This window comes from Polyodon spathula, chromosome 17, assembly GCF_017654505.1.
Source record: "Polyodon spathula isolate WHYD16114869_AA chromosome 17, ASM1765450v1, whole genome shotgun sequence".
Classification (NCBI taxonomy): Eukaryota; Metazoa; Chordata; class Actinopteri; order Acipenseriformes; family Polyodontidae; genus Polyodon; species Polyodon spathula.
In genome coordinates, this window is record NC_054550.1 from 15,520,672 (window position 1) to 15,543,023 (window position 22,352).

The following is a 22,352-nucleotide window of genomic DNA, read 5'->3' on the forward strand; positions in this document are numbered from 1 at the left end:
ATGTGGTCAAGGGATAAACAGGGTAATTGATAACCAGTTAATCCCTCGACCACTATATAAACCAGCAGTTCCCTTTCAATTCGAAAATAACCATCAACGTATGGGACATTGCCGTCAGGCAGTAGGATTGGCTGAGCTTTATAGCAAAGCTGCCTAGAGGACTCTGAGTTGATTTCAGTGTTCGCTCGTTGAGCTATATATATATATATATATATATATATATATATATATATATATATATATTATATATATATATCTATAATTATATTATATTTCCTTTCACGCTTTGCCTCTGCATCGCTTTAAATCCGCATTGGACCTTCGTCTTCCTTATTCTTAATATTATCTATATATATATTTTTTATATATATTTTCTTTGGGTTTTTTTGTGCTGTCAATTCTCCCTAACAGGCATTGAATAGAATTTAGAGGACACGTTGCGCTCCTGTAAGGCCACGCATTTCTTGCAGCCTCGGTCTCGCCCCGCGCCAGACCCGGAGTTAGACTGCTACTCGCAGTCACTCAAATCTACCACCCGTGACTTCTGTTCACCCCACCGCGTGGTCGTTGTCTTTGGTAGCTATACAACCATATTCTGCACTAAGTGGGGCCGCAGTTCCTCAAAAAAAAAATGACGCTCAGTGCATCAATGCTTGGTGCACTTACCTCGACGCTCGGCGCCGCGACGCTCAGCAATTCGACTTTCGACGCTCGGCGCTTTGACGCTCGGCACACGCACCTCGATGCTTGACACTCTTGCGTTCGATGCTCGGCAGCTCGATGCTCAGTGCACACACCTCGGCGCTTCGACGCTCGGCGCACACACCTTGACGCTCGACGATCCCGCGATCGACGCTCGGTGCATTAATACATCGGCGCTGGGTGCAAGCACCTCGACGCTTGACGCATGTACATCGACGCTCGACGCTTCAACGCTCGATGCACGCACCTCGACGCTCCCGCGATCGAAGCTCAGTGCATTAAGACATCACTCGGTGCACGCACCTCGACGCTTGGCACTTCAACGATCGGCGCACGTACCTTGACGCTCGACGCTCCCGCGTTTGACGCTAGGTGCACTAACACCTCGACATTCGGTGCTCAAACACCTCGATGCCCGGTGCATGCACATCGACGCTCGTCGCCTAACACCCAACGCCTTGCCGCTTGGTACACGTACCTCAACGCTCGGCGTATTAATCAAAGACGCATCCCAAAATGTCTGGGTTCCATCGTTGCATCACCTGCCAGGCTAAATTGCCGGCGAGCGACCCCCACGAGGACTGTGTGGCATGCCTGGGACTTTATTAAGGAGGTGCAATCCACCTGGGGGGCCCCAGCTTCTTCACCGGCAACCTTGCGGAAAGCTTCCACGTTTGCCATGCTGGGAGCAAGTGAGGGGGGACTGGTGTCTTTTCCACCAGTCGATGTTGCCTTCGCGGCCCTGGTCAAAACACAGACCCTCTCGGGCCTAACTAAGGACCCTGCATGTCCTAATTGACAGTGCAGGATCACGGACGTTCATTTAAAAAAGGGCTGTACAGCGGCTACAGAGGCAGTCAGACTGTCCAACGTGGCCAGCTTCCTGTCAGTCTACCAGGCGTCGCTGGTGAAAGACCTCCCTGAACACCTTTCGGCGTCCTTGAGGGCGGAATTGGCGTTGATCACCCAATTCCTGGTCAAAATAGCTCAGCTAAATGCTCCGGCCCAGGGCAGGAGTATTGCATGCCTAGTGGTCGCTAGAAGGCAGCTCTGGGGTGTCCAAGAGCTTGATAAGGCCCTGTTGTTAAATGCCCCCATCACACCAGGGCACACGTTTGGCCCAGCGGTGGAGGAGATGCTGCAGTGCTCCGCTAAAGCCCAGGAGGCTTCCCAGCAAATGGCAAAGATGTGGCCGCATAAGTCATTTCAGCCTAAGTGCCAGCAGGAGCATCAGTGGGGAAAGACACCACCACAGCACCTACCGTGGCCATGGGGTACTAAAACACCTCCGTCAGCTGCAACAGCGGGCAGTCAGCCTCCATTTTCTGGACCGCGGTGCGTAGAATGGTGCCCTAGAGGAGGTGGCAGGTCACGCCCTCGTGGCGCTGGCCAGGTCCCTCGTGAGCAAGCGCAACCGAAGCAGCCCTGAGACACCCAGAGCGCTATCGGCCCACCCCTACACTGTTCCGCAGCTCAGTTCTGGCAACAGTGTGCCAACAACATCTGGATGCACAAGACCATTTCCACCGGGTACACCCTTCAATTCATGTTAAAGCCTCCCCCCTTCAGGGGGGTGGTCGTAACTGCAGTGAAGGACTCGGTTCAGTCCTCAGCTCAGAATGTGGAGATACAGACACTGCTCAGAAAGCGTACCATTCAACAAGTAGACCCTGCTCTGATCGACCAGGGGTTCTATTCCAAATACTTCCTAGTGCCCAAAAAGGATGGCAGGTTCCGCCCTATTCTAGATCTGCGAGCACTGAACAGATACCTACGGCGGTTATCATTCAGGATGCTTATGCACAGGCAAATTATCCAGTCAGTTCGGGGGGGCGATTGGTTTACCACCGTGGACCTGACAGATGCGTACTTTCACGTTCCCATCTGCCCGGGTCACAGGAAGTATCTGCGTTTCGCATTCCAGAGCAGGGTGTACGAGTTTTGTGTTCTCGCATTCGGTCTGTCTCTAGCTCCTCAAACCTTTTCGAAGTGTATGGACGCTATTCTGGCTCCTTTGCGGGCTCAAGGCCTCTGACTGCTGAACTACCTAAACGACTGGCTCGTCTGCGCGCAGTCGAAGGAGCAGCTGGCACAGCACACAGTGATGGTTACAAACCATCTGCAGCGGCTGGGACTGAAGGTCAACTCAGAGAAGAGCCGCCTTGTGCCAAGCCAACAGACCGAATTTGTGGGTCTGCATCTGGACTCAGTGTCCATGGAAGCAACCTTGTCAACACAAAGAGTTGCCTCGCTGGAACGGTGTCTCTCCCTGTTCAGGTTGAGAGAAACAATCAGCATGGAGCTGTGTCAGCACATGCTGGGGCTGATGGCTGCTGCCTCACAAGCCCTTCTCTTGGGCTTATTACACCAGAGACCTCTACAGGCCTGGTTCAATGCCGTCGCGTTACATCCGTGGAGAGACAAACAATACAGGTTGACAGTATCCCAAACCTGCTGGGAAGCGCTACGCTGGTGGAAAGTTCCGGCAAACATCCGCCAGGGCGTTCACCTGGGTCCCATCTTCCGGAGGGAAGTGGTTACGACCGACACTTCCAACCAAGGTTTGGGAGCAGTCTGGAATGGCTCAGGGACCCGTGGAGTGTGGTCAGGACCCTGGAGGTCAGCCCACATCAATGCTCTGGAACTCAGGGCAGTGGACCTCGCCCTCCGGCACTTCTTGCAGGTTCTTCTAAACAAGCACATGTTGGTGCAGTCGGGCAACACCATGGTTGTGTCGTATATCAACTGCCAGGTAAACATGTATTTGGAAACTATATCAAGACACAAGCCCCCCAATTATGTATGAACAATACCGTACTATAAATTATCTAGACAAGACAATGATTCTTGGTGGTAAATCTCCTTCTCAACCTGTGAGGGCACTAAGTAATGAGAACAGAGTACCCCGGACCATTTGGCCTGACAATTTACTCACCGAGTTAAAAGTTAGTCATCTAGAAAGGGTGCGGAGCTTCGGTGCATTAATCCATCAACCTGGAAGGGAAACGATGTGGTAGCCGCAGATTGGAGGAGCGGCTACAGTTGTTTACCAAGGGGACATGTATGACGGTACAAAAAGGGGACGAAGCTACGTAATCGGTTCCTTCGTCTTGGTTAAAGAAAGAACCCTGAAGGACCTATGAACTGAGGAATCGAATCATGAGTGTTTGTTTGTTTTTGTCTCTAATTGTTTATTATTATTAGTAGTAGACAGTTAACACGTCCGGAGCTGTGCCAGAGGCTAGCACGAACCCGGACAGCACTCCACTTGTGTAACAATAGATAATTATAATTGCACCACGAGCACTACAGCACACAGCCAGGACTGGTGACAGTGTTAGTGCATTGTGTTTGTAAAAGGACTGTGTTTATTATTTGGGAATGCAAACCCATTGCTTTGAACAGTGAAATACACATTTTTGTAATTATAGTTTGGTCACCAGACCTGGATTACAAATTAAATCTATTTTCTGATTAGGTTATCATTGTCTGTTTCTTCAATGTGCACCGCATCACTCCTACACCTGTATCCAACTAACCAATTTGCCACACACCACAATATCCTTCTATCTTACCATTAAAATTAATATCCAAGTGCAATCAAAAGTTACACTTGACATATGAATATATATATTTTATAGTAATCATTGATTTCCAGCTATATATATGATTGATTGATTGATTGGGCATATGATTTAATCTTTAACAATCTTAAATCTTGATTCAATTCAATTCAATTTACTCATATATATATATATATATATATATATATATATATATATATATATATATATATATATATATATATATATACAGTACTGTGCAAAAGTTTTAGGCAGGTGTGAAAAAATGCTGTAAAGTAAGAATGCTTTCAAAAATAGACATGTTAATAGTTTATATTTATCAATTAACAAAATGCAAAGTGAGTGAACAGAAGAAAAATCTACATCAAATCAATATTTGGTGTGACCACCCTTTGCCTTCAAAACAGCATCACACAGTTTTTGAAGGAACTCGGCAGGTAGGTTGGCCCAAACATCTTGGAGAACTAACCAGAGTTCTTTTGTGGATTTAGGCAGCCTCAGTTGCTTTTCTCTCTTCATGTAATCTCAAACAGACTCGATGGTGTTGAGATCCGGGCTATGTGGGGCCATACCATCACTTCCAGGATTTCTTGTTCTTCTTTACACTGAAGATAGTTCTTAATGACTTTCGCTGTATGTTTGGGGTCATTGTCATGCTGCAGAATAAATTTGGGGCCAATCCGATGCCTTCCTGATGGTATTGCATGATGGATAGTTATCTGCCTGTACTTCTCAGCATTGAGGAGATCATTAATTCTGATCAAATCCCCAACTGCATTTGCAGAAATGCAGAAACAAACTTACAAGGAACCTCCACCATGCTTCACTGTTGCCCGCAGACACTCATTTGTGTACCGCTCTCCAGCCCTTTAGCGATCAAACTGTCTTCTGCTACAGCCAAATATTTCAAATTTTGACTCATCAGTCCAGAGCACCTGCTGCCATTTTTCTGCACCCCAGTTCCTGTGTTTTCGTGCATAGTTGAGTCGCTTGGCCTTGTTTCCACATCGGATGTATGGCTTTTTGGCCGCAAGTCTTCCATGAAGGCCACTTCTGACCAGACTTCTCCGGACAGTAGATGGGTGTACTAGGGTCCCACTGTTTTCTGCCAATTCTGAGCTGATGACATTGCTGGACATCTTCCGATTGCGAAGGGAAGTAAGCATGATGTGTCTTTCATCTGCTGCAGTAAGTTTCCTTGGCTGTCCACTGCGTCTACGGTCCTCAACGTTGCCCGTTTCTTTGTGCTTCTTCAAAAAAGCTTGGAAAGCACATCTGGAAACCCCTGTCTGCCTTGAAATTTCTGCCTGGGAGAGACCTTGCTGATGCAGTATAACTACCTTATGTCTTGTTGCTGTGCTCAGTCTTGCAATGATGTATGACTTTTGACAGTAAACTGTCTTCAGCAACCTCACCTTGTTAGCTGAGTTTGGCTGTTCCTCACCCAGTTTTATTCCTCCTACACAGCTGTTTCTGTTTCAGTTAATGATTGTGTTTCAACCTACATATTGAATTGATGATCATTAGCACCTGCTTAGTATAATTGTTTAATCATACACCTGACTATATGCCTACAAAATCCCTGACTTTGTGCAAGTGTACCTAGAAAAATTGATGCTGTTTTGAAGGCAAATGGTGGTCACACCAAATATGGATTTCATTTAGATTTTTCTTCTGTTCACTCACTTTGCATTTAGTTAATTGATAAATATAATCTATTAACATGTCTATTTTTGAAAGCATTCTTACTTTACAGCATTTTGGTAAAAGCATGTGATGGACACACCTACCTAAAATTGCACAGTACGGTGTATATATATAATATATTATATATATCTATATATATATAATATATATATAATATATATATATATATATCTATCATGCTTGTTTCAAACTTAAAAAACAACAAATGTTTAGTTGAATTTAAATACCTTCTTTTATTAAAAAAATTACAAAAAAATAAATAAAAAGTAAATTGTATTAGATTGTAATAATTAATTCATAAAGAATTACACTATGTTTAAGAAAAAAAAAAATCAGTTGTGATTAAGATTCTAAGGGCCTCATTCTCTAAACAGAGGTAATGTGTTTTGCATGCAGTAAACCCCTTTACTGTGTGCTTTGCACACCTGCTGTATTCACTAACCAGTGACAGGCAACCTAACAGGCGGAATAAAAGAGTGCAAAAAAACCCTGCATTTTTGTCATTTAAATATAATGAATAATATTAATGTATGGAAACGTATGCAAATCACATCACAAAATACTGCAAGGGATATATTTGATATGCAAACCATATTCATTTAAGGGCGTTAACTTTACTAGGTGTCTCAGTGTGTGTTAAAAGTACCACTTATTGGTGTCACAGAACCGGCAGAAGAGCTGCACATGAAAGCAAGAAGAGGAGTCAGGGAGAGAGTATTTCGATCAGGCAGACTTTACTAGGGCTGTGTGCCGAGGAGGTAATAACTAGATACAGATTGAGCACAGATGATATGAGCCTTATATGTAAGGCCCTGGGAAATTCATGATATCACAAATTTCAAAGAAAAATATGCCTACCTACTGTGATAAATATTCATTTTATTTTCCTTACAGTATTTTACATTACTCTTCACCTCCCCTGTTCATGTCATACTTTTATCAAGTAGAAGCAGCGCTACAGTAGCTGTACACGGTCGAAGTTACGGCACGCTTCAATGCGTGCGTTCAGTTACTACTGCAATGGGGTCAAACAAATACCGACTTCATGATTATAAAATGACATAACATGTGAGTCAGAGGCAGGAAGTTTAAAATGGTTGTTTAGATATTGTTGGTTTATTAGCTTGCAGTGTATGATTAACATTAAAAATACAGACAGCTGACAAATAAAAAAAAAAAAAACTAAATTCATTTCAGCAGAAGATCGCATTCAGAGCTACGAAAAGGGGACTTTCAGTGCAGATGTGGGATTCTGTTTTGCTCAGTTTGTAATATGTCTTTGGATCACATAAGAAAAGGTACTATTTACAAGCATCTTGACAGCACAGTACACAAAAACAAGAAAATCAAACTTGAAGTTCAGGCTAAATAATTACCAAACAAGCAGGTCACAACATTTTATGAAATAAATATTTTATAACGTTATAAAAAAAAAAAATGTAATAACAATACTACTAATAATAATAGTATGATCAGTTTAATTTACAGGGTTTGGCTGTGAAACAATTAAATGGGTTTTTAAATCCTCCACATCCTTTCTCATTTAAATGTGGAATGAAGAATGAGAATAAATGACTATGTAATGCTGTTAATACAATTATGAACAGTAATTGTAATAAAGTGTATCCGTCTTCAAAATATACATTATAACATTGTCCGAAAGCCATGCCCGGGATTGGTGAAGGTGGATGGAGCGCGTGGTTTAATGTGAAAAGGTCAATAGGAGTGCATGCATGAGCGCAATGGGAGAGCCAGTGAATGACAGAGAAGCTGTCTCAGTGAGAGCGAGAGGTAGATTGGAATTTAGCACAGAGAGATTTTGTTATTTTGTTTTGCTTTGGTGTGGTCCTTAATTGTTTATTTTTCCTGTGCTAATAAATGCTGAATTTGAGCACCAAGCTACTGCCTGTGTGGCACCTGCTTTCATTTTACACGTGATGTCACAATATGCTATTTTAGAAAAATCATATTTATTTTAATATTGTACTAATATTTACTAGGGTGAAGGAGGTAAGGCAAAAAATAATATCGCTGAAGGGGAGCGCAGCAAAAAAAGTTTGGGAACCACTGGTATAGAGTGTCCTCAGTACGCATATTGGTAATTACGTCTTCAAATCATAAATGGCTCCTCCGTGAAAATTTGGGGCCCAGCTAGGAATTAAATCCTGCCGCCGCCACTGACAGAAAGTGAAGAAACATGTAAAGTCAACATGTTTGAATTAGTGGAAGCCTTTGTGCAGCCTTTTTTAAAATGAAACTCCCTAATTGTGGAGTTGTGCCTAACAGCGACACACTCAGACAAGAGTATTTCCCTGAAGTGTATTTTATAAAGAAAAACACAAAAGCTTTGGTTTTGTCATTTCACATTTGCAGTTAACGTTTCTCCTGTGTAATATTTTGGGATTAAAGGCAGCAAAATAGTCTATGGGAATTACAGTGCCTACAGAAAGTATTCACCCACCTTGTATGTTTTAACAGTTGTTGTGTTACAATCTGAAATCATGATGCATTTAAATGGGATTTTATTCCCTTTATTTACACAACCTACGTAACACTTTGAAGAGGAAAGATCATTTTTTATTGTGAAATAACAGTTAATGAAAAATAAAAAAAAACCCTGAAATGTCTTGGTTAGATAAGTATTCACCCCCCTGAGTCAATACTTGGTAGAACCACATTTGGCAGCAATTACAGCTGTGAGTCTTTTGGGATAAGTCTCTACCAGGTTTGCACATCTGGATCGTGTAATATTCGTCCGTTCTTCTTGACAAAATTGTTCAAGCTTTGTCAATTTAGATGGAGATCATTGGTGGACAACAATCTTCAAGTCTTGCCACAGATTCTCAATCGGATTCATGTCCAGGCTTTGACTGGGCCACTCTAGGACAGTCACTTTCTTGTTTTTAAGCCACTCCAGTGTCGCTTTGACTGTGTGCTTGGGGTCATTGTCCTGCTGAAAGGATTTGCCTGTATTTAGCTCCATCAATTTTGCCCTCTACCCTAACAAGCTTCCCAGTCCCTGCCAATGAAAAGCATCTCCATAGCATGATGCTGTCACCACCATGCTTTACAGTAGGGATGGTGTTACCTGGGTGATGTGCTATGTTGTGTTTGCACCAGACATAACACTTTGCATTTAGGTCAAATTTTTGTTTCATCAGACCACAGAATCTTTTGCCACATCATTTCAGTGTCTCCCACATGCCTTTTTGCAAACTCCAAGCAGGGGACAGAATAACCTCAGCTATTGTTAACACATGGACAGTTTCTCTCATCTCAGCCATGGAAACAATGTAGGTCTTTCAGAGTTGTCATTGGCCTCTTGGTGGCTTCTCTGACCAATGCCCTTCTTATCCGGCTGCTCAGTTTGGGAGGATGACCTGCTCTAAGCAGATTCTGGATGGTGCTGTATACCTTCCACTTCTTCTTACTCATCGACTTGACTGCGCTCAAAAGGATATTCAATGCCTTCAAAATCTTTTTATACTCTTACCCTGATCTGTGCCTTTCCACAACTTTATCCTGGAGTTTGCTTTGAATGCACTTTAAGATTTAACAGAGACAGGTTTGTTTAATCTGAAATCACGTGAACCACTTTTATTGCACACAGATGGACTCCATTTAACTTATTGTGTGAATCCTGAAGGCAATTGGTTGCACCTCAGCTTATTTAGGAGTGTGATAGCAATGGGGGTGAATACTTTACACATTGAAAGTGTTGAGTATGTTGAGAAGATTTCAGGTTGTAACACAACAAACTGTGAAAATGTCCAGGGAGGTGAATCCTTCCTATAGGCACTGTGTGTGTGTGTGTGTGTGTGTGTGTGTGTGTGTGTGTGTGTGTGTGTGTGTATGTATATATATATATATATATATATATATATATATATATATATATATATATATATATATATAACATTTATTTTACAAATCAAAACAAGAAAATATAAATAAATAAACATATGAACAGACATCGGTTTACAACATACTGTACATATTTATAAAACTGAAACGATTGCAATTCATTTTTTCAACAGCATGCGATTTATTATCAGATGAGCAAAAACTGAACAATGTAGATAAATAAAAAAAAGAAAAAAAAAAACATTTTACAGAAGCACACAGCAGAAGTTATAAAAAAGTCTAATTTATTTTTCCTTTTTTTTTGACAAAAAGGGTATTCCTTTATCTGGAGTCTAAGACTGTTCACAATCAACAGAGATAATGCGCTTCTCTACGCCTCCTTTCTGCACAGGGCACAGCTGTCCAAAGTTTTATTTTTATTGCACTTGCCAACCTGGCATTAGCGTCTCTTGCAGCTCTCAAAAATGTTTCTTGCGAAGTTCCTGTGCTAACTGTAAAATATAATCAAAATACAATTGTTTTCTGTGTGGCCGTCAATGTGACTGCTCCCTGGGCTTTTAGGTATAATGTAATATGTTTCCTTTATTTCTGCACACGCGTGTTTCATGCTTTGTGAGAATATTTAATACGTACAGACAGAAAGTACATGAACGCGCAGCCCCGTATTTGTTACACGATTGGAGAAAATTACATTTTAAAACCAAAAACTGCCAAAATGACTGCCGCTGGGCTTCTAGTGTTAAAAATAATAATAATAATAATAATATACTACTACTACTACTACTACTACTAATAATAATAATAATAATAATAATAATAATAATAATAATAATAATAATAATAATAATTAAATTGAATTAGTTGTTGACTTCAACTTAAGCAGTTCACATAACGAATAGCAAGTTTCGTTATATACCATGAAAAAGCAAAAAACTTAACATTTTTTTAAAAAAGAATTGCCTAAAAGTAATTTTTGTCTCCAGTATTATATTATTTGATGTCAAATTTGTGATTGTTTGCTAATTCCTTGTGGCTTTGATTAATCAATCTGCTTAATTGAGTGGAATGTGGAGATGTCTTGTTTTGCAAGAAAACGGCCACAATTTTTAGAGTTTTAATATTTTTTTTTTCCATTTGAAAAACATGTGGAATGTGGAATCTATTTATTTATTCAGAAAAGCACAGTAAAAATGATCATTCACCAAAAATAGGAAAAATGTATATATCTGGTTTTGCTCTCTCTCTCTCTCTCTCTCTCTCTCTCTCTCTCTCTCTCTCTCTCTCTCTCTCTATATATATATATATATATATATATATATATATATATATATATATATATATATATATACATAATCCACAGAATTCTTGAGAGGTCCAATGTTACTTTGAATGCTCTTTGTACAACTTCTTATATTGCGTCATGCTCTTTCACATATTCTTGTATGTATGGGCTAAATGTCTGTCCACGTGTGCCCTGATCTACCTGTGCTTTGCCTGCATGTTGTCTGTTTGTCTTCCCAAAGCATACTTGTCTGCGTCTGTGATGACACCTCTCCCAGTCCCTGTCTCTCTTTATCTATGTAGTAGTGCTTGTAAGGATAACCAAGAACACTTCAGTCTTTGTTGAGCATTTTCCTTGGTACATATGTGTCTCAGCATCTTTACTCTGGTTACAACCCAAATGATAAGGGAATGAACATTTCAATGTAAAGTGGAGCGATAATGTGGAGCGATCAATAAAATAAGCCAAGTTAGAAGCAACAATTGTGTGAATGTTGGTCCCCAGCACCTTTATAATTGTGCCTAATTGCTTGATGCTTGACAAGGTTGCCCCAGTTGCTTCTTCTAACTTTGGCTTTTGTGTTTGATATTACCACTTTAAATGGCTGTTGCATTTTACTAACTTGTTTTTTTACATTGACAATTTTATTATAGAAGGAATACACATTCACAGACATCCTTAGACAGACTGTGTCCTGTTACCACTTTCAAGATGCAAGCTGTAGACAAGACCTGTTTGAAGCGCAATACTTAGATCTGATAACAATCAGCATTTGTTAAAAAAAACCTGGCTGACCAACACAGCAGGAGATTTAGCTTAACAAGTTGTACTCTGGTACTATATGAGATTGTCAAAGTCTCATTGTCAGAGTCGTCTTAGGAATACAGTCAATGGGCATATTCTCATTTAAGCAAATATAAATTGTACTTTTTTACATCACAGCTGAAATGTGTTGAAATACTTTGAATATACTTTAAAAGATTTGTCTTCGTTTCCTTTTTTCTGAAACTTAAAGCAGATGTATTGCATCTTTTGAACCAAAATAATTAATATTACATAAATTATTAAGTTAAACTTGAGTCTTTGTATTTTAGGTACATTTATTTGCATTTATCTGATCGTGCCTTTGTTAAGATATGATCATTAAAATACTTAGGACTGTGTTCAAATGTAACTTACCCTTAGACAGTTAATGTTAAATCTTAAAATATACCTCACAATATAATCAGGGCCAGAGGTATGGGGACCCTAGTGGGGTTGTGAGCATTAAAGCTACAGCGATTTTTGCGGTGGTGATCAGAGGCATGCCCCTGAGTGCACTAGAGTGTACATCTTGAATATACCTTTGAAAGAGACCTAAAATGTGTAAGTGTAAAAAGTTGTCAGGATGTTGACAATGAAAAGAAAATTTACAGGTACGTTATTTAAATTGTTGTAGCAACATGTGGGGACATATAACGCTATATTTTTCTTTAAGCCCTCATATTGACTGGTCAGGTTAAAGGAAATCTCGGGTTAATTTTCTAATGTTTTTTAAAACATGGTATGTAAATGTAACAGTAGTATAGTGGTTTCACTAGATTATCAATAGGTTGTTGCTGCCTCTTTAAAAGTCAGATAATTGTTTCCTGGCAAGGCTTCAGGAAGTAGTGGACTGTACCATTATACTAGTAATGGGTAATACACATGTTGTGAATTGCATCACACACAGTGTAGTAATCATTTCTAAGGAAATAAACATTTTCTAGCTGGTGTTTTCTATTTATTATCAAGTTGTATGAGTAATCTGTTTGAAAAAAAAAAAAAAAAAAACAGCTGAACAATGACATTGAGTTATTTTGGTATAGTCCAAATGTAATAAGTAGTACTGAAACACCATTTTTTTCTTTCCTGTCTTGTGAAGCCTTAAAGGATGGTATGTTGTTTTGCTGTTGTCTATTAAATGACATAAAAATCACTCTAAATGCACATTTGTTAACAAAGAAGGGCAACATTATACACAAAATAACTTGATGAAAAAGTATGTTGAGTGGATGTTTGGTGGTCTTAATTCACATTTTGCTAAAATAAAAAATAAAAATTAAAAGTTTGATAGCATGCTTAATAAAGAAAAATCCCTGAAAACTGTATTTACTCCTCTGGACATAGGAATATTTTGAATCAGAATATTAAACAGTGATATTCATGTGATAAAAATGTATATTGTAAAAATGTGTTTATTTTGATGCAAAGAAAGTTTTAAAAGTTATCATCATTATTTTCATCTCCCATGGCCTAACCACATGTCCGCTCAATTGTAGCCTTTTTCACTATGTAACATCCATTAAGAACCATTGTATAGCTATTCAGTGTAAAAAAAATGATAATAAGACTAATGTTTAAATGCTGTTAAATATTGTTTTTTTGTTGTTTGGGTTCTATATCCTGAGTAATTAGTTTCTTTTAATTATTGCATAGGTGGATGCAGATGCAGTAACTCAGACTATAATGCAATTTTCTTTTCATTCTCAATGCAGGTACAGCAGTACTGTTTAATTATTTTTCACACATTAAAGTTAATATGGTATTAGTTCTCATAAATCTTGTGTATCGAAATTTAAAATGCTATGTATCATTAATGTTGCATAATTATTTTTTTGTTTGTTTTCTTATGTACTCTTGATGTATGTGTGACAATGTAAAGGTAGTACCAAAACAAATGTACAACTATGTTATGGTAGTTTCTTTTGTTGCTGCCTGTCTTGTGAAGGTGGGTGCAGATGCAGTAACCCAGACTGAAATGCAATTTTCTTTTCTTTATTCTCAATGCAGAATAAAAACAAAGGCAATACTGACAATGCATGTCTTCATGTCCTCATCTTTAAAAGAAAACACAATGCAGAGTACAACAATTAACAGGAAGAATAAAGTAGTCCGTTACATAAATGCTGCCTTTCAAATTGGCACATTAAGAACACAGTAAGCTTGCAAAAATCAAGAACAAAGTTGTCCAAAATCTGTAAATAAGTACGGTAATGAATAGAATATTCAAAACTATGATCACAGCCAATGTGTCCCAGATAAATGTGTATTGTATATTAAAACATTCAGTTACAGTAATTGCAATAACATCATATTTGGATGCAAACATTACACTACCGTTCATATAGTGATGTGTGATATTTACAGCTACCTTTCAGATCAAAACCAACAAATGCTTCATATAGTCAAATGAAACCTGATGAATAATGTTGTGTTAATGTATTAAATTACATACCACTTTGTAATTTTCCATATACTTAATCAAAAACTGACAAACAAAGAAAAATCTGACATTTCAAAATCTAGTATAAATACTGGATTTCTATGATGGCTTCTGGTAGACTTTAGCAATATCATTTTATAATTTATTTGATTACATGGTGTAAAATAAAAGCTCTAAATTAAGTTCATATAGCTCTTTTTTTTTTTTTTTTTATTTATTTTTTTTAATTACGTCTCAATCCTAAAATTCTAGGTGATGCAAAACGTTTGGCCATAGCTGTACTTATTATTAACTTGTACTGTTATACAATAATCTTTTACCATACCAGTACCTTTTTTCATAAGAAAAGTACCACAACTACTACTTCCAACTTCTGGCTTATTGGATATCTCTCTCATGCAGTCCTTTGATCCATGGTGTACTTGGGTTCCCTCCCAGTTCATGCACGAAAACAGCAAAGTCAGGATTTGTGCTAGGGAGGCAGGAAAAAACTGCCTTCCCCATTGTCACTATGTAACACAATTTTTGTTCCTGGGTAGTAAGTGTTATTTCCTAATTGCTTATGCCTGAAAAGTATAGAAAATGGTTATTATTCCCCACAAACTTTGCTTTTGTGACCAGGACAGTGATATTTCAAAATATCACTATTTCCAATGGGAAAATGGGCAAATGTGTGTCTTTTTGTTCACATAAAGTCAGAAAAAAACAACATATGAATCCAAATTAACATGTATTTATACTAAAGTAATACAAAAATGACTACAAAAGATTTAGAAGCGAAAAGTTTTTCGAGATTTACGATTATACTGTACAGTATAATCGTAAATCTCGAAAAACTACTCACTTCTAAATCTTTTGTAGTCATTTTTGTATTTTCTATACTTTTGAGGCATAAGCAATTAGGAAATAACACTTACTACCCAGGAACAAAAAAAAATAATAATTGTTACACAGTGTTATTATTCACTTTGGGGGTTGCCTGCAAGTCCGAGACAGTGTGAGTAGGGGTAGTTGGGGTTGTACTCATTCAAATGACTTTTATTCCAGTTCAAGTTCCCATCTTTTTCATAAGTGTTTGGAAAACAAAATAGTTCAAATTCATTTGAGTTTTAGCCTATTGTTTTGGAAATTGTGGCATGCAGTCGAATTCTGAATGTTCCAGCATTTGTATAAAGAAGTGTGTAAGTCAGAAGTTGAATCTACTGGAAACACCCCAGGGAGTAGCTTTCCCACTGCAGGCAAATCAAATCAGCACAATATTTTACAGTTCTGATTCACAGAAGAAAAGTGCTGTAAACAGAGTATCCCTTGACTGACTTTCTTTCATGGAGGAAAAATGTGGATGATGCAGGCTCGGTACTGCATGAGCGTGTAGAGGAGGGGGTTAAATTTTTAGAAAATGCTGCCTTTAAACTAAAACATGTTCAAAGAAATTTTAAATCTTTGACTGCTGTTTGAAGTTGTCTAGCAAACAAGTGAGTTTTGTTTTATTATGTTCAATTCCATTTCTGGAGTACGTCTGTGGCAAAGTGGCGAGAAGATACAGGTGAGTTCAGTGCAGAGCGTATACAAAACAGACAGACAATGATTTTCAGATGCAATGGTGTTTATTAATAGGTTTACAATGTCCAGAGCCTTATGGCAAACACCTGTAAATAATAATTGTTGGAGTAATACTGCGGCGTGTATCATCGGTAATTGTAATCCACCCACACTAAACACAGAACACAGACACAGTTTTTACTGACAGCGAATAAGTGCTAGTGGTGTAACACAGTTCTCCATGAAATGCAGGGGTGAAAGTGATGCCCGGGTTGATGCTGGCTTGCGCTACAGCTCTGGATTGTGTTACTGGTAGTCTAGTTAAGATAAACGACAGTTACAACCAACACTAACAAACATAAGACAAACACTCACGGTTTTCAGCAATAATATGGTCTCCTTTTAGGTTGTATATAACCATTTACAAAGGAACAGATAACTTTGCTACGACCCCTATTTATAACTTCCCTCATGACTCTTTGGTTAACTTGCGCATCCACTTCTCCAATCCACGGATGCCACGTTTATTTTAAAATAAATAGAGTGATTTACTGAACAAAGTTACATTTTCTAAAATATTGCAAAGTCAAAAAAAAGAAAAAAAAATGGGGAAATGTCAATTATATATCTGCAATAAGGCCCAACAGGCCATCCGTATACGTCAAATATACGGACGCCTAGGGGCATTGTGAGGCACGAGATGAAGTCAGTATATTAAACCTATACGGACGCCCTGAAGGGCCTTACTGCATTTGTAATCCAGGTCAAACAGTGGATTAGAAGAAAAACAAAGCATAAATCCTGTTTAGGGCATTTTACTTTTTAAATTAAATATCCTTACACCAATAAAGTAGTGCCATTTATAACTTTGAACTAAACACTGAGTTAAGCTGAGTAAATTAATTTTATTGGAACATGCACAAAAAGTACTTCTGTATTTTTGATATTGTGCATGTTGCCATTGAAAAGATACACCAGGGGGCAGAGTTCAGACAGCACTGAGTTGTTTGTTTTCCCTGTCACTGACACACTTTGCAGACACACTGAGCAGAACAAATGGGAGAAATAAAAATAAATACAACAACATCTCAGATTTCAGTTTTTCTAGGTAAATGTCTGAGAGGGGTGGATAATGTTCAGATGTCTTTTTGTGTTTTTCTGTAGCATTTACAAACTGCTTTATTTTAAGTGACAAGGTTGGGTGATTGAGTATAAAGACAGAGTTTTTATATTGTGGGGCTAATCACGTCAGTTTGTTTAATAATTACTTTAAACAATTAATTAATTTGAATAATTTGTATAGTTCAAATTAATGTGCGTTAATCAACTTGAATGAATACTATATGACCATTGCCATATTAGATCACCGATAACTAAACACAAACAATCTATTAGTTATCTGTTAAATAATCTGAATATTTATTAACATTAATTAAGACCTCATCATAATAATTTAATGACTTGTATAAGATCGAGGAATTACAATGCAGGTATAAAACACCCTTAACAACAACAAGGGAGGTTAAAATATCGTAGCAGTTTATTAGATAATAATACTAATTGTACAGAAAGGAAAAACTTAAAAAATCATCACAAGATAACGATTCATACACTGTGATAGGGGTGCAACAGGTCGAAACTGTGGTCGATCCTCCCGATCGCTGGTGGCGTTGCGCAAAACGGGACGAGACCGGCGGAAAGGCAAAGGTTGAGCCGTCCGGGAACTCCAGAAAGATCACCCGCTCCGTGCCAAACGCGGAAGTCCACTTCCGCCGCGCCACGTACCCCAGTCAGGGTTACTATGTACGCCTATTGGGTACAGCGGCGACCAGGGCCGAGGCTAAAGGCGGGGTCGGTCAGTGTTTAAAGGATGGTACGATCTGTGCTCGCTCTCTCAGTCCTGGGGTAACAGCAAAAGGAGACGTGCTGTTGAATTTACTGGTGTGTGTATAAAGTGTGTTGTGTTCACAGAGACCGGAGATGGCTGTTCAGCTTACTTCCCGGAAAAGCGACCGGGGCCACGATACTAAACCCTGCCCAGGACCGGGAGCCCCCTAGAGGCCAGCGCAGGAGCGCCAGCGAAATATTTGTCTTTATTTATAACTTATGCTTTAGTGTGTGTGCGGGACTTTTGTTAGTTTTACCTTTTTATTTTCACCTCCTTTATCATCGTTGGTACAGGTGGGGGAATTTATTTTGACTATTTTTATTTGTTTTTCTTTTTGTTCTTTTTGGTTGGAATATTGGTCGGTGGCCACATTCGTCCAGATAAATAAAAACCTTGCCGCAGGGAAACCATACAAGCCTCCTGAGTGTTTTCGCCGGTCCCATCACCACCACCACCTGACTCAGCCTACCAACCTCCCACAAGTGGTGCCAGAGTGGGATGAGTCTGGACCGGCAAGGACTCAAGTCTCTCCTGGAGGAGCTGGAGAGACACCGAGACGGAGTGGAGCGTCGACGTGAGGAACGAGACGCCCAGAGGGAGGCTGAACGAGAGGCCCACATGCAGGTGATGGCGGACAAGATGGCCACCCTCTGCCAGACGGTACAAGCCATGGTCCTGACCCAGGCCCACAAGCCACCAAGCCCACAGCCCTCGACGGAGGAAGGAGTCGCCCCGCCTAAGATCAGGCTGCAAAAGATGACGTCGGAGGACGACCCGGAGGCATTCCTGACCATGTTCGAGCAGGTCGCCGAAGCGTCATCCTGGCCAGCCAATCACTGGGCACTACGCCTGGGGCCCTGCCTCACCGGGGAAGCCCAGGCCACCTACCAAGCCATGGGTAATGAGGAGGCCTGGGACTACCATAAGGTAAAGGCTGCCATTCTCCGCCGCTTGAACTTAACACCGGAATCGCAATGCCGGAAGTTTCGGGCCTATGTGTGTCCCCCTGGTGCCCGGCCACGGCAAGTAGCCCAACAGCTGTGGGATCACCTCATTCGATGGCTCCGCCCAGAAACGAGAACCCCGCAGCAGATGATGGAAGCAGTGACCATCAACCAGTTCCTCACGGTATTGGGACCAGGGACTTGGGACTGGGTGGCACGTCATGCTCCCGATTCCCTGGGGCAGGCCATTGGACAGGCCGAGGTTTGCGAGGACGCTGCGGAGCGACGGGAACCCAGGAACCCATCTCCACCCACCCGGACCCGAGCCCAGACAACACCTCGATCCACAGCAGCAAGGCCCCCAGCTTCCATCAACCCTCCATGCGCTTTTCCTCCAAAGTGGAGGACGAAGCTAGCCCCCAGCTGGGCCACAGCAAATCCGGGAAGCCCTTCATATGGCGGGCCCGGAAACAAGCAACCATCTCCCGCAACGTCTGCCACCCCGGTCTACTTCCGATGCCACGAACACCGGCGGAGGGTGAGTACCAGGGAGGTGGTCGGGAGGAACCTTGTCTTGTGCCTGTACAGATCGAAACTGTGAGTACCCACGCTTTAGCGGACTCGGGGTGTAACACACCATTGTGTTAGGAGCTCTCTTGGAAGGTGTGGCTTGGCAGCCTCAGGGAACTGTGGCAATCTCGTGTATCCACAGGGACACCAAGACCTGCACCACCACTAAAGTTAGTTTGACTGTGAAGGGTTGGACATGCCGTGTAGCTGTGACTGTCGCAAGGTGGGTACCATACCTCATAATATTGGGCCGGGACTGGCCTTTTTTACCATGAATTATGCTCAATACTGGCCCCGTCCCCGACCGAAAAGAGGGGGACTGCAACGGGAAGAGAGATTGGCAACATCTTCCCGTTGAAAGCAGATCTGTTTACCACAAAGTTTCAGCCCCGGAAAACCAAGCAAGAGCGGAGGGCTGAGAAGCTTGAGTGGGCAGTGGCAAGACAAGGATGGGGATTGGTGGGAGAGTGTTCTGATCCGACCATACGAAAGAAGGGGGTGGGAGTTCAGTGTGATTCACGGGAACTGGCCACTGAGGCCCCAAGGGCAGATGCTACGCCACCACCGCTCGAAATGCCATCGACCTGGGACCGGGATGTGGACCTTGAGTGGGAGCAGAATAACGACCCCACTCTGGTACAAGCCCAGGAACAGGTCCGGTCGATCGAGGGGAAGGAAGTTGAAGGTGTCGGGCCACTCATTTTTCCCCATTTTATCGTGTGATCTGGTGCAAGAGGGCTGGGAGGAGCGAGAATTCAACAATAAAAATGTAGCTAAATATGTCCTTCTCCTGCGGGATTGATTAGAACTAATCAGGCGATTAGCCCAGGAGAATCTACGAAACACCCAGCAAGAGCAGATGCGGCATTATAATAAACGAGAAAGGCTTCGAACTTTTCGACCAGGTGACTGGGTACTGTTACTTCTTCCCTCCACCGAATCGAAGCTGTATGCAAATTGGCAAGGCCCTTATGAGGTGGTTCGGGTGGTAGGGCCAGTGAATTATGAAATTCGGAAACCGGACCAACGGAAGCCCCTGCAAATCTATCGTGTTAATTTGTTAAAACCCTGGCAAGAGAGAGAGGCTCTATTTATTACACAAGATAGCGTGAGCGAGGATTTTGGACCAGAAATAGGGGCCCCAGAATCCACAGCTTCGATTAAGGGGGGGGACCAGCTACTTCCCAGCCAAAAACAGGAGCTGGAACAGTTAGTGGCAGCGTTTGGGGATGTTTTTTCGGAGGTGCCTGGCCGAACCAACGTCATCCAACATGCCATTATCACTCTGCCGGGTGTAGTAGTTCGGCAGCATCTCTATCGTGTCCTGGGAAGTAGAAAGTATGCTCGCATTGGGGGTCGTGGAACCTTCACAAAGCGAGTTGTGCAGTCCTGTAGTAATGGTACCCAAGAAGGACGGTACTACTCGCTTCTGTGTTGACTTCCGCAAGGTGAACGCAGTCTCCAAATTCGACGCGTACCCGATGCCCCGAGTGGATGAACTCCTTGGCCAGCTGGGGGACGCGAGGTATCTGTCGACACTGAACCTGACAAAAGGATATTGTCAGATTCCCCTAACCCCCAGCTCATGGGAGAAAACTGCATTCTTCACCCCAGATGGTTTGTTTCAGTTTCGAACCATGCCCTTCAGGTTACATGGAGCCCCAGCTACCTTCCAGAGAATGATGGACAGGATATTAGCTCCACACTATCGGTATGCAGCCACATATATTGATGATGCAGTTATTTTCAGCTGTACCTGGAAAGAGCACTTGGATCAATTAACGGCCATCCTTCAATCTCTGAGGGAGGCGGGGCTAACAGTCAAGTTGGGGAAATGCACGTTTGGGCAGCAAGAGACCCAGTACCTAGGGTTCATTATGGGTAACGGGCGAGTGAAACCAGTCACTTCCAAGGTCCAGGCCTTGGTGGAGACTCCGATTCCTCGCACCAAAGCCCAAGTGAGGTCACTGTTGGGACTGGTGGGATATTATCGCCAATTCATCTTTGAGTTTTCCACCATTGCCGGGCCCCTCACTGACCTTATGAAAAAGGGCTCCCCAAATTTAGTGCAATGGTCAGAACCATGTCAAAAAGCGTTTGACCGAATCAAAAGCACTCTCTCCCAAGCTCCAGCCCTGGTGTCACCTGACTTCAGCAAAGAGTTCATCCTCCAGACCAATGCCTCAGACATTGGCTTGGGGGCTGTTCTGTCCCAGGAGATCGACGAGGTCGAACACCCCATCCTATATCTTAGCAAAACAGGACAAGACCGGCAAAAGGCAAAGGTCGAGCAGTCCGGGAACTCCAGAAAGATCACCCGCTCCGTCCGAACGCAGAAGTCCGCGGCCGCCGCGCCACGTACCTCAGTCAGGGTTACTATGTACGCCGATTGGGTACAGCGGCGACCGGGGCCGAGTCCAAGGGCGGGGTCGGACAGTATTTAAAGGACAGTACGATCTGCGCTCGCTCTCTCAGTCCTGGGGTAACAGCAAAAGGAGACGTGCTGTTGAATTTACTGGTGTGTGTATAAAGTGTGTTGTGTTCACAGAGACTGGAGATGGCTGTTCAGCTTACTTCCCGGAAGAACGACCGGGGCCACGATATTAAACCCTGCCCAGGACCGGGAGCCCCCTAGAGGCCAGCGCAGGAGCGCCAGCGAAATATTTGTCTTTATTTATAACTTATGCTTTAGTGTGTGTGCGGGACTTTTGTTAGTTTTACCTTTTTATTTTCACCTCCTCCTTTATCATCGTTGGTACTGGTGGGGGAACTTATTTTGACTATTTTTATTTGTTTTTCTTTTTGTTCTTTTTGGTTGGAATATTGGTCGGTGGCCACCTTCGGCCAGATAAATAAAAACCCTGCTGCAGGGAAATCATACAAGATTCCTAAGTATTTTTGCCGGTCTCATCACCACCACTACCTGACTCAGCCCACCAACCTCCCACAAACACATATCAATGCAGCACCAGTAAACACTAATTCATTGGATGTAGATGCTTCTATATGTGTCATTTCCACAATT